General features: G+C 43.4%; 1 protein-coding gene across 1 annotated transcript in view; it reads left to right on the top strand.

Annotated features, from left to right (window-relative positions):
* Nucleotides 1-406: 406 nt before the first annotated feature.
* The window catches only part of LOC109962959 (C-terminal-binding protein 2), an 84,275-nt gene continuing 73,402 nt past the window's right edge, over nucleotides 407-11,279 (top strand). Inside the window, exon 1 of the mRNA XM_020605169.1 lies at nucleotides 407-738. The gene's annotated coding sequence lies outside the window, so the exon portion shown is untranslated. The remainder of the gene's footprint in view (nucleotides 739-11,279) is intronic.

Raw genomic sequence — 11,279 nt, 5'->3', positions numbered from 1 at the left:
CCCTCTCAGTTTCTTGTCTGCATTTGTACTGTGACTTGTCTTTAAAGGGCAAAGAGCAGGACATAAAAACACAAACAGTTAGCTTAAAGAGACCAAAACAGTCTGTTGAACAATAAGATTTGTGTAAGATTTATCCAGACTAAGAGGGAGATGTCCTTTTAGGGTGTGAGCAGTTTGATCAAAGTAGAAATTACTCAAATAAAAGACATGGTCTTGGAGGATAAAACTAAAATTTCCAGTTTGACCACATCATTTTTGCAAACCATGTGAGCAGAAGGTGTGTGATGTGTGTGTGGAAGAGGAGGAGGAGGAGGAAGGGGGAGGAGGAGGGGGGCTTCTTCTTCTTGGTTTATGTCATTGGTTTAAACGACCCAAGACCCCGCCTTGATAAAAAAGGAGCGTTAGACACAGTGTGACTAGAGCCCGGGAGAGGGGGGAGGCGGAGAGGGAGAGGGGAAGAAAATCAAGCCGTGAAACAGTTCGAGACAGACACCCACTCGGCCGTGTTCTAATAAACAAGGACGTGTTGTAGCCTGCTCCCTACACTCCTCTCTATTCGGTCGTTTCTTCACTAAGAAGCCGCATTTGTAGCGCACAGAGGATTAATAAGGTGGAATCTGAATTACTCCAAATCTTCACATGAAACATTTCTCCCTGAAGCGGATGATGATGATGCTGCCGCCGACGTGTGCCTAAAAAGTCGGCTTCTCAACTTGCGATTAGACAACCTTGATCCAGGTAAAGCCTGCATAAGAGAAGCAACCGCGTCTTGCATTGAATGTGTGTTTGGCGTTTCCAGTGAGAGTTCGCTATGACTGGCTGCCGTCGGGCTTCAGGTCCGCATTCGGCTCTGACCATGTGTGTCCACCTTACTGCGCCATGAAGATGGGCAATGGTCGGCTGGGTTGTAGGCTGCACACAGGAACAGTATTTGTGACCACGTAAAACCCGCTCTTACTTTCACGCTATGGCTCTGTTGTTTCTGCACACACAACCAGACCCGGTGCGAGTCGGTTATAAGAAATAGGAAGTGCATTATTAGTGTGTGTGTGTGTGTGTGTTGCATGATCGTGGAGTTGCGCTTTCGAGTGAGGCTGCTCCTAAATCCTCTAATACCTCACACTTGACCCGAGAGAATGAGTTTTTGTGGGCAGAGCAGTGTTGTGAAAGATGCCGTCCTCTGTAATCTCCAGCGCTGTCGGCTGCTTATCCTGTAGATCTGTTTTTAAACACAAGTCATTACAGTGGAGCACATCTGCTGTCCAAGCCGCACCACGCTGTCACTGATCTTTCACATTGGCGCAGTTTAGCACATTTTAGACTCCTCTAGCGGAGCTTTAAAGAGGCTGCCATGCATCTTTACAAAGGATCAGAGCTGCTTAAACTTTTTTTTGTTCCATCAGAGTCACCCACAGATGATAAAGGCAGTGGATCAGACACCTGCATCTGATGACATTTTGCCCAGAGGAATCCCACCTGAAAGGATTTAGTGGTTTTTGTGTGGAGTTGCGGGTCTGCAGGTGGGCAGATACAGCATGGAGATAGAAAGGTGTTAACACACATGGTCATTTTTTTTTTTGCAGTCTCTTGTTGTTAAGTGAGTGAAATGCAAGTGAAACCAAGCCAGTGTTTCTGGGGATGCCCCCATCATGATCCCCCTGGAGGCTCCAGGATGTGACTTTGAAAACCAGTGGAGGGGAATAATGAACTGCCTTTTGTAGCTTCCACCCCTTGACATTTTGCTGAGGTTTACTGAGGTTATTTGATCATGTTTGTAGTTATCAAGCTGATGTTTGCAATGGGGATTTAACACCGTAGCTAACTGTGGAAAGTTAATATAAAAAATGAGTCAGGGAAATTCCTCACAGCCACAGTAGGTACCACAGTGTACAGTATGAAGCAGCTCCTAATTGCCTTGTGTTAACTAGTTATTTACACAATCCTCGCACATTACTGGGCTAATTAATTCACTCATCTTGAAAATGCCACAACAGGATGTGCTTTATCTTAATTTCTTATAACTCACGATTAAAAACACTGTCAGTCATTTGTTCTTGCCAACAAGAACAGTTTCTATACTGCGCAACACATAAAATGTAATCTTGTTATAATCAGTAAGAATCTTAATTAAATTACAGAACATGGGTTGTTTTGTTAGTCCCAATATAACAAAGTTAACAAGATCATTTATTTGATGCCTGCCTAAAGCAGCTCTTTGTCTAATGGGTTCTCCTGTGTCTGTATTGATGAAGGGGGGTAGGGGGGGCTGAAGGAATACAGGCCCACTACAGATGTGTGCAGCTTGGACATCTGCTCTGTTGTCAGCCATTGTCAAGGAGGCAGTTAAGATGGTGGACGGCTCAGCACAACAGAGCTCCCTTGTCAGAAAGCTCCATTAAACTGCTCCAGCCACAAGTGCAGCAGGGAAGTGGTCACAACACTGAACAGTTTCCCTTTTCCTCTCACACCAGGTACATTCACAGTCATTACTGCCCCACAGTGGATTCTCTTTTTTTTTCGCCTATTCTCCTTTCATAGCAAACAAACTTGCCATACAGAAGTTGGGATTGCAGCATTTTTTGCACCCCCCTATTTTTTCCCCCTGCTTACCTTCACCCATTGTGAGGCGGCGTTACCGTTTAGAATGGGGACTGTCATGTTTCCAGACAGGAAATTGAACAGACCTAGTTAGCAGACCCCGTAAAGAGCCTGCCCTCTGCCATCCTCTCCTGTGTTGCCGAGCAGCACCCTATAACTCAAGGCAATTGAACGTCTCTGAGGGGACCTCTGTTAGCCCCGCGCAATATTTATTACCATCCATCATCCAGAGACTTTCTCTCTCTACGGGTGAATAACAGTGGCTGCTAAGTTCTGCGTTAAAAAGTTCCCTCGCCAGCAACCATTAGATGGGATTTATGTGAGCAGCTACTATGGAAGTGCTGTGGAAGCGAGACGGAGCATGTTTCACAGTCGCTGCATACCCACTGGGCTGTGCTACCAAATATGTCATGGATAAAATTCTGACTGGTGCTGTGCCGTTGGAAGAGCTGCCCAAAAACTTCTCTTCTTAAACTTCAAGTTTGTCGTGGTAAGAAGTTGTATTAGTCGACTTGCAGAAAATTCATCTACAACTTTGATAATTGACTATTTATCATGTATCAAGCTAAAATGAGGAAAAATTGTTTATTAGGTTTGTGGAGTTTCTTCTTTTCTGTGTCTTATATTGTTGTATATTGAGTAAGTTCTGGTTTTTGGTTGTTGTTGGGGGGGAAAAAAAACAATTTGAAGATGTGAACTTTGGCTCTGGGAAGTTGTGATTTACATATATTTTTTTTACTTATTGTTGAAATTTCATGGGATAAAAGATGAATAAATTAATTGGTAATAAATAAAAGTTTTATTTACAGCCTTAATTTGCAGAAGGTGCAGTGCAGCAATGTGACTACACAGGTTCATTTCATATGTCATGGTTTTATCATTTATTTCCAACATTTATAGCATGAACACAATGGAGAACCTAAGTCTCTCTCTGTCTTGTGTGCATTTATTTTCTTTGCAGCAAGTCTGTCTTGTGGCAGAGATGGCAACAATAGTGATCTATTATTCAGCATAGTCTTTAATAAAGCTCATCAGTTGTTTGCATACTAGTCTACTCATCTGATTTATCCTGCCTCCGTGTCCTTTGAATGAATGTGAGCGCATGTCGTGTGAACACTACTGCCTCTCAGTTTAGTCTTTGATCCTGCAGAAATGAGTGATTGTTTTTGTGTGTGTCTTTCGACAATGTTGGGCTTTGTTTGTTTGTCAGACTAAGAGGATGAACCTGAGAGCGAGTCGAGTGAAGCTGTAGGGACAGGGCTCAGCTGTAAATGAACGCCTTAGTGCACTTCTTTTAGGTCAATTTGAATATGCGGTTTTAATTGGTCTCTCAAGGCTAAGAATTCTCTTTTCTGCCTTCGTCAAAAGTGACTGTATGATGTGACTGTGTTGAGCCGAGGAGCCTGGGAGCAACGGTGTTTATTTGAAGTTCGGTGAACATGCTCATTATCTCCAACCAAAGGCAAGATTGATTTAGCTAAAAGAATAAAAAGAAAACCCCACTGAGGTAGAACTGTAAACTGATCAAGGCAGTCATTTTTGCTATAGCTCGCTCTCGGTCAAAGTGAAGAAGTTTGAAACGGAGCTCTCCGGTGGAAACTGCTCGGTGTTTTCACTACTCACAGCGGCTAAAGGCGTAATCATTCAGCTGGAGTGACTCTCTCATGGCTTCAAAACTCCTCTAACCTCTAGAAATGGTATATTGAAAAGATTTCTCAAAGAAACATTTTGCCTGTCATTCCCATTTCTTTGCTGCTCTGTTCTCCTGAGGCATCTTCGTCTTTCAGCACATTGGAGACTGTATGTATGTGTGTGAGATGTTTTTTTTTTTCTCCCCCGTCATCACTTAGCCCCCGCTGCTATAACTCTATTGACAGTGGCAGTGATTGTGTTTTGTGGAGCTACACAGGGGTTAAGGATAATTGGAGACGTTGATGTCTTTTTCAAGGTAACAGCGAAAGTGGAACCCCGTGCCAGCGTTATTCTCTGTACTGTACAAAGGCGGAAGATCCAGCGATAGAGCTCGCATAAGATATCTACAGTATCCTCTAACACAAACAGATGTATTTTATTCTGGCTGAAACTAGTAGAGCTGAGCCTTGTGAGGTTTCAGCGTCTGCTAGTTTTATCTGCTGTTATTGGATTGGATGTACTGTAACAGTCGCTCTGTGCTTTTATCTTGAACAACTCTGCATTAGTATCAGGGGAGAGTGAGGTGGCCATGGAAGATAGTGGGAGTGCATCGCCTTTCAGCTTTGTAAAAGGTCAAGTAACGCTTGTACTTTGGCCCATGTAGGCGATGTCAGAGACAGCCCTGTTAGCATTAAGGAATGATGTTGTTGGGCGAAGCAGCAGTACAGCAATTAGTTATTAATTATTTTCTTACAACTTAATACTCTTTCATTTAATGCATATTAATTGATGTGCTCCTGAATTCACATTCACATAATCCACCAAGGATTTCTCAAAGGCAAGCACAACAGTCTTTTGTTATCTTAAGGAGGAAGTGGTCTTTTGGGGCTTAAAGTGCCCCTGCTCAATTGTGTATTACATTATGAAACAGCCATAAGTGAAATGAAATTACAACGTATCATCAGCACTGTAAAGGATCCTATTGAATAATTACCTTGGCAAAGGCACTGTTATAATGTCAGGCTCGTTCTTTTTTTTATGGATGTGATGGAGGGGGATTTATGAGGTCCTCGTGAAAGGGAGTAAAAAGCAGTTTCAAGGTTAAATTGTGTGAAGGCCAAATGTTTGGGGAGGGTGGATTAATTTCATGTCCCATAATGTGATTTGCAATATCTCCTCCTCTCCTGCCCTTGGTTTCTTTGGAGATGTGTGAGCCTGATGAGAGCTGAGGGCAGGGGGGGAACTTCCGCAACTACCGCCTGCATTTATAAGTGTTTACATGACTACTAAATTGAGTTATGGAAGATGGTGCATGCTTACAAATTCTCTCATTCCCAGACTCCTTCTCATTACTAAATACAAATTCAGCTGTTATCCTTCTGGTACACGGTAGAGAAAATTAGCCTTCTCTCATACATGCAAGCATGCACTAATGCAGTGACATACATAAATACATGCAAACACAAGGATGGGTGGTGGGGTGGTTCCAGGAAAATCAATGTACATCATTAATTGCAGGGCAGGCTGTGAAGGAGGGAGAAGGACCACCATGGTAACAGCAGCGAGATCCCTTGCCGCACAGTCGGCCTAAGAAGCCTGCTGTGCTCGACACTTTATCTCACAGTATCTACAGCTTATCCTCTCGTATCTGCATATCAGCCCAGCTAATGAAGCTCTTGGGTTGTCTTGTTTTTGACAAATTCTGTGCGGTACAGATGTCTTCATGGATAAACATAGCATATAGCACCAACAACACAGATAAATCTGATCAAGCACAAAGAAACCCCAGAGGATTCGTGTAATTTAATAGGTTATTTATAAAACTCTGAAAATGAAGTTGTCTTCTAACATGAACAAATTGTAAAGATGTTATGTAAAACTGTAATTAAATGTCAGCTTTTATTTAAACAGTGCCAAATCACAGCAACAACATCTCAAGGCACGTCACGTAGTGAGGAGTTGGCTTTCTTATAATACAGATAATGAAACCGTTGTCAGAATCTCCCTTACAGTAAATTCTAGCAAACTGTAAGGGAGGTTTTTAGTCTGACCTGCAGCTGACAAGGCTGAAAAAAGAAACAAGTCCTATAAAGTGATGTAAAGATGCAAATTTAAATGTCATATCTATGCAAAAAAATGTGGACTGTTATCTGGACCTGTAGCTTGGTGCCTGGGACTGAAGTTGTCAGTCTTTAAGTTTCTCTCTAAAGAAACTTGAGCACTTGTCTTTTCAGAGCTGATATAGTAGGTGCCCATCAGCAGTACAGTGTTCAGTGACAGAAGGCTTATACTCGAGGGCAGAATTAACTGACAGCAGCCGTGGTTAATATGGTTAAAAAAAGTAAATATCCACTGTGTCACACACTGTCAAGTCACAGTCAACTTCGGTACTGCCAGAAATAATTAGTAGCCTAAAGTGGAGAAAGGTAACCTGCCATTGCACTCACACCAGCGGCGGCTTCAAGAGGCAGAGCTCCGTTTTAGACAGAGCTTGCAGCAAAATGATGGTGTTTGTGATTTCAGGCCCTTTTTTCACTAAACTCAAATAGCCAGCAAACTGCTGGCCCTGTATTCATTTTACACAGCTGCTAGAGGTGTGATGCCTATTATGACATCCAATTGATTTGCTCTCGCTGATGCTGCTCCCTTTCCCCATTCTCTCTCTCTCTCTCTCACACTCACACACACACACACACACACACACTGACCTCCAATGCCCCTTTCTGCCTCGTCCCGTTTATACAGGAGGTATGGCAAACGTGTAAAAATACAGCCTTTCTTCGCGGCATTTTGAAGGGTCAGCGTTGACCCTCTGTGCTGGTGCTGTACCTTTTCTACAGATCGCTGAGGCATGAATGGGCAGTGTAAAGACATCTTTCAGTTGGTTCTTTAACACTTTACATGAGCAGAGTACTAGGTTTCCACTGTGGGGTGAATCATTACTGTTAGAAAAACGTGCACAGCTGTGAAGAGTTGTGAAACGTTACAGCCCCAGTGGGCTGTTTATGGTTGGACAGTTAGTTCATTTGAATGTAAGTAAATGTATCCGTGCTTAGAAGTTGGTTTTCCATTTTTGCTTGATATGTTGCTGTTGTGTCAGAGTACTAAATGTGTGTAGGAAGAGAATTTTCCTCCTTTTGTTTTTTTTTTATTTGCATGTCATATCTGTGTCACAGTGGCTGCTTTACTTTTCCAGGGGAATCTCATTATTCCCCTCTGAAAGCGGTCAAACAAAGCGCTGCATACAAACGCAGGTGTCTGCTGCAACATTTCTTAGTATTATAAACCCCTCTCAGGACATTCGCTGCGTGCTGCACTGGGGATGACCCTCCCACAAAATCAACACGTCTATGCGGTGGCTGTGGTGCACTCTGTGCTGTGTGCATCAAGTTTCTGTTGCTCTTCTTCCTGTTTTCCAGCAAAAGTTCTATGCCTTTGCATTATGAGATGGGGGTGACAGGACAAGCTACTGAAGGTTAGAGAAGTTTTGAAGCCATTGTTTGTACTATAGTCTGGCAAACAAGTTGTTCTTGGCTACTTTTGTGGCAGCGCATTGCGTCAACATCCTGCAGCACTCTGCTTTATCAGATCCAGATCCATACTGGGCATCTTCCAGCGGCTAACTTGCTGTTTACTTGCCCAGTATTTCAATGTAAGAGAAAATGATTGCAGCTGTGAAACATTTCCAGAGCTATACATTCCTGCCACAAAGGTGTGAAAATACCACTTGTGGGGTCTTGGCATTTGAAAGACCTTCAGACTGAAATTATTGGTTTGTATTTGATCCGCTACTTGTATTCTGTACCAACACCAGTGTAGCCCTGTAGTGCTATTGTCTGCCTGAAAGTGGGGCTAGTCAGGAGAATGAAAGGACCAGTGCTGCTCTGACACTTTATGATCTCTCATCCTCTTTTGCTTTCCCCCCTCCTGTTCTGCACATATCTTTGTTTTCTTACCACCCCAGTGAAGGTCTCATTGCTTATGTAATGCCTCTAAACATGTGTGCAGCATTAGGGAAGTCAGGCATGCCAAAGCTGTGCAAAATGTCCCTCTGTGCGCCCCATAGAGGTGGGACAGATGGCAACCCTCATTCCAGGTCTTGTAAACTGCCTGTGACAGGAGAGATGGCGCACAGGTAGTTGAACTAGGGCAGCACTAACTAAGGCTTTACAGGCAGCGGTGGACACAGTTGCATGCACAGTCATCAGTGAGATGCTTATTATCAAAGTCATAAAGCATTCAGTGTAGTTCTCACAGAATTGTTTTGGCTAATAATTACAGCATAGTGTTTATCGATTCCAGATTCCTGGAGGAGTTGACACACATCATAAATGCACCGTCGCGCCACCTGATCCAGGTTCTTGCTCACCTCTAACAATGGCTATCAGATTCTCACATTAGATCATCCATCACAAGGTTAAAGAAGGTGACCTGGAGTCGTGTCCAAATCAGTCGTTAATCACGGCCACGGCAGCTTGTTGAGCACTTTCACTTTGCTTCCCCTTAACAACTCTCTGGGCAGAGTCTATTACTGAGTAAACAGACAGTGAAACACAGAAGAAATGAATGAAGATGCCCTGTGCCGAAACCCCAGAGGTGAGATCAAATGGCAGACCTGGTGATGATGAGGGATGTTTATGGCTGGCACTCTATTAAGAGGAGGCTCTTCCCTGCTGGCTCATAATGAACTTCTACCTTGTGAAATAGTTGTTCTGAAGCTTTTTCCTTCCACTGAATTACCGGCCATTTTCATCAAAATGTGGTCTAATTGCTCTCGGCGGCGAGTCGGGGGAAGGGCCGCCGATGGAGAGAATGAGTTTTAGGGTAACTTGGCAAGGTGACTGGCTTATGGCAAAATTAGCCATGTTGATTTGAATAAATCTCCACTGCTATTTCTCCCCTTTGTATGTTAATGAAAGCCTGTTATGTCCTTGGAGGATGATATTTCAGGCCTGAACTCTTCTTTTCTCTGTGTACATGGTAACGCCTCCTCCAGATGTCCCCCACTGCGGGAGGCTGTGAGGCACATGCGAGAGGCTTTCTGCCAACCACGCGCACACACACACACACACATGCACTCTCTCTCTCTCTCTCTCTCTCTCTCTCTCTCTCTCTCAGATCACCTCTTGGGGACTTCAGCTGACCTGTTCTGAAATAAGACTGCATGGGCTGCAGAGCAATTGTATGTTGTTTCTATAAAGAAGAGAGTTAAATATTGCTGACAAAAAGGGCAGTGTGTGTGTTATGGGAGAAAGGAAAAACATCTCGGGAAGGAGAATGTTTTCAGAAACTGCAGACAGTGTACCATCTGCACACGGTGGGGCGTATGAGCGACACTGGACCACTGCTGTGAGGAACTATTGCATTGTTATTAAATGGTTCTTGCTTCACTGTCAGCCATATTAAAGCCTCAGATCCTGTGCCTGATGCAAGGCAATGAGGAGGAGAAACTGGAGGAGAAAAAGTAAAAACAAAACCCAAATCTAGTCTGGCCTTGCAGACATGGTGACAATGTGCAGCTGCGATGGCACAGATTAGAAGATGGCAGCACAAACTTCTTCAAAATGAAATGAACTGCAAAGAGGCTACTTCCTCTAACCTCTCTGCCTCCCTCTCCCCACCCACCACCTCTATTTGCTCGGCATCTTATACAAGGTGTAGCAAGAGGACAGCTTGTTTTTGTACTCAGAATGCAGCCCAGTCCATACCAGCTCTTGTTGTGGGGGTCAGATTTTCTTCCTACATTAAATTATGCTTGCAATTAACCTAACACGGAGTATCCCTGCAACAGTTCATCTGCAAAATTAGGTTAATTTTGCTCGTGCCATAAAGATGTGTCACTCCTTTCATGGCTGAGGAGTCTGGATCCACTTCTGTTAGAGCAGTGACTTGACTTATTGATGCTTGGTGTTTGTGCATAATGAGCTAGTGACAGGAAATGCCAGTGAAAAGTAAGAACTGATTAGCTCCTCTTACTCTCCCTCATCTCCTTCCCCGCACGCAGTAAAATGACTGTTGAGATTGCACATAGTATTTTGTTAACCTTCTCTTTTGCCAGAGGTTAAAATTTGAGTGCAAAAGTCACCGAATTGTTGTCTCTGACCTATGCCAGTCTTTAGGTGCAGATTCTGACTGTATTGCATGAAATAAAAATTTCCTTTCCTTCTGCTTTCTCAGGTTTTGACCCTGAAGAAACTGCAGATCTTAGAACACCACTGCACTACTCTGCTTAGTGCTGTTACATCTTGTGCATTCCTTCAGTCTAAACGGCTTTGCAGAAATGTTTTGTGCTGTTTTCAGCATCCATGTTTCTGCATTTGTTCATTTTTGCCACATCATTAAAAGACTTCCACTTACTTAAACACACATTTCTAGTACTCTGCCATTCCTTCTGAGCTCACCAATTATGATTAATCTAACAAGGTAATGTGTAGAAATCAATGGTATAGTGCTCACTGAGTTTTGGTCAGGAAGCAGCCATGGCAAGTGGCGTACAGCACATACATTGTTGAGCAGCATTTCTCCTGAATAGGTTTAGGAGCCAAGTGGAGGTAGAGCTGGTTTGACCCGGCCACTGCATGTTCAGGCAATATGTGGCGGACGAGATCACAGATGACATTACATTACAGGAACCAGCTGTCTTTACCTGTCCTGAGAACTAGGGGCTAAAATCTTACTTCTGTTTTCCCAAACAGAAGTAAGTGATTTCTTATAAAACAAACAAGTGTGCATGTGGAGTGATGCTTCTAAAATGTCACATCATTAGTTTAGGCAGTCCTCTTCCTACTCTAGCAACTGTGCAAGGAGTGAATGGTGAATGCCCATAAATATGCATGTGTGCTCCAAGTCCTCTGTTTTCGTGACAAAAGTTTCCAAGGGTCTGATTTTTGGAGGCTGTCATCCTGCTTGACAGAACCTGACATTTGGAAAGGTCTTTGAGGAGGATTTGTTTGTGACAGCTTCAAATTACAGTGGCACAGAGGAAAGAAAATGGCTCTTGCTTATTTAAATGTCATTTCAATGAGGTGAATGCATAAGCTGTGCCCCCC

This window comes from Monopterus albus, unplaced genomic scaffold, assembly GCF_001952655.1.
Source record: "Monopterus albus unplaced genomic scaffold, M_albus_1.0 scaffold69.1, whole genome shotgun sequence".
NCBI classification, from domain to species: Eukaryota; Metazoa; Chordata; class Actinopteri; order Synbranchiformes; family Synbranchidae; genus Monopterus; species Monopterus albus.
Note: the sequence above shows the minus strand (reverse complement) of the source record. Positions and strands in the feature narration are given on the sequence as shown.